Genomic DNA, 2571 nt, shown 5'->3' with positions numbered 1-2571 from the left:
CAGCTCACAGCAACCTCCAACTCCTGGGCTTAGGGGATTCTCTTGCCTCAGCTTCCCTAGTAGCTGGGACTACAGGTCCTCACCACAACGCCTGGCTATGTTTTTGTTGCAGTTTGGCTGGGGCTGGGTTCAAACCCACCACCCTCGGTATATGGGGCTGGCAACCCTACTCACTGAGTCACAGGTGCCACCCCCGCTGGGAAGTCTTTATTTTAAAAAGAAAAAGAAATCAAACCACCAGTGGATTTAAGAAACTTTGATTCTACCCATCTGACTGGTGAATTGCCTTTTTTGTCTTTCCATTATTAAATGTACAGGTGTGATAGTAATTTAAGATAGCCCTGCAAGACTTACTAGGTTAAAAGGAGTTACTGGAAGTGTGTTCCATTACTGTATAAATACCTTAACAAAAATATTTATTTTATCATACTTTTTGTCATGCTTCAGTGAAGGTGTCCTTTTAAATCAGACTGTTTCTTAAAATTGTTTCAAATTTGTATCTAGAGGTGATAGCTTTCTTCCAAAGTAATACTCCCAGCTTATCACAATAGTTTGGATGAAGAGAAACAATACTACATACTAGAATTGTCCTACCTGAGGAAAAGAGAACTGTAGCAGAATTGGGAAAGTTCCTAAACTTGGCTCAGTCAAGTTATGGATTGTCCAATTGACATATTTTGTTACTCTAGCACTTTTCAAGTATCATTTTGAAATCGTGGGTGAGATATATTACATTTCATGTAAATAGGAAATTTCTGTGAACATTTGCAGTTCTAGCTGTTTCTTTGAATAGATTTCCCCCCCCTTAAAAGCTCCAGTGAAAAATTATTTCTTACATATCTTGTCCAAATCAAAAAACCTCAATGTTTTTCTGTGAAAAGACAGAAATAATCAAGTAAGGTAAAAGCTTTCTGCAATCACAGGATTGCAGGATTTTAAGCCTGTAATGGCTCCCCATAGATTCCTGATGAATTAAAAATCTCCAGTTCCTCATAGCTCATCAGATGTGCTGTTAACCTTTGCTAATTCACGTTCTTCCCTGGTCTGACAACTCAGAAGGATATCTTTGCAATAGTTCTTCAGGTCCTCATACAATGAAATCGTTTTTTGCCAGTGAGCCAAGGATAACACCTTTTGGTTTAATAACAACCGCATACGTAATTTTTCTTTAGGAGTCTTAGCATTTTCACAATGGTAAAGCAGAAATATTAGGTTGGAGGCATAAGGTAGAATGTGACCACTTGGGAACTTCCAATACATTTGTTCCTTGTAATTGTAAACTGTTGTAAGCTGTTGCTGTTTCTGTTCAACTGCTTTGTCCAAGTGCTGAAAGCTATTCTGAAACAGGGTGCAGTTGGATCGACTATTAATAGTACATCCATATCCGCTTTTCCAATATTGTTTCAGATCATTTAAATGTTCTAACACCTTTGCATCATTCATGTCAAAAAACATCACACCAAGGAGAATTAAAACCTTTAATTTTTAATTTATTTTTATTTATCATTAGTATTATTATTTTGCAGTTTTTGGCTGGGGCCGGGTTTGAACCTGCCACCTCTGGTATATGGAGCCGGCACCCTACTCCTTTGAGCCACAGGCACTGCCCTTTTTATTTTATTTTATTTTATTTATTTTTTTACATATAGTTGTGTTTGTTACATTTCCACTTAATGCCTTCACAAAATTAAAAAGCCTTAAAATTTAATAACAATAACAATGTTTCAGATAAGGACTAGAAACAAAAACCTTGTAAAGAACGAATGCAGATAAATCCATTCAGAAAAGAAATCAGACTATTGCTGCATCGAAATTTTAAGCAATAAGAAGAAATACTTCAAAATCATTCTACTTAATCTGGATACACCTGATATTAGAATTGGAGAAAATATATTATTATCAACGGGAAATTGCAAACATATTTCACTTATAAATGAGGATGCAATATCCTAAACAACATATTAACAAGTTGAATTAAAAATTAATGTGTAAGTAATGCACTTTGGTCAACATTAAATCCAATTTATGTGAGAATTAGTCACTATTTTCTTTTTTTTTTTTCTTCTTTTCCTTTCCCTCACCCCCTCCCTCCTTCTCTGTCTGGTCTCCCCTTCCACCATGCCCCATCATGTCATTAATTATCATTAATTGTCCTCATATCAAAGTTGAGCATGTAGGATTCATACTTTTCCTGTGATGCTTCACTAAGAATAATGTGTTCCACCACCATCCAGGTTAGTACAAATGCTGCAAAATCTCCATTTTTTTTAAATGGCTGAATAGTATTCCATGGTATACATATACCACAGCTTGCCAATCCATTCCTGGGTTGAAGGGGATTTAGGCTGTTTCCACATATTAGCAATTGTAAATTGGGCTGCAATAAACAGCCTAGTACAAGTGTCTTTATAATAAAAGTTTTTTTTTTTTTTTCCCTTCTGGATACATGCCCAGTAATGGGATTGCAGGATCAAATGGGAGGTCTAGGTTGAGTTCTTTCAGGTTTCTCCATACTTTCTTCCAAAAAGGTTGTATTTGCAGTCCCACCAGCAGTGTAAAAGTGTTCCTTTC

At 36.1% G+C, this 2571-nt stretch overlaps 1 pseudogene; it reads right to left on the bottom strand.

The window, feature by feature from the left end:
* Positions 1-990: 990 nt before the first annotated feature.
* Positions 991-2571, bottom strand: part of LOC111721903 — a 4525-nt pseudogene continuing 2944 nt past the window's right edge.

The sequence above is a fragment of the Otolemur garnettii genome, unplaced genomic scaffold, assembly GCF_000181295.1.
Source record: "Otolemur garnettii isolate 467f Iridium unplaced genomic scaffold, OtoGar3 scaffold00201, whole genome shotgun sequence".
Classification (NCBI taxonomy): domain Eukaryota; kingdom Metazoa; phylum Chordata; class Mammalia; order Primates; family Galagidae; genus Otolemur; species Otolemur garnettii.
The sequence above is the reverse complement of the archived record's forward strand: the minus strand, read 5'-3'. Positions and strand labels throughout refer to the sequence as shown.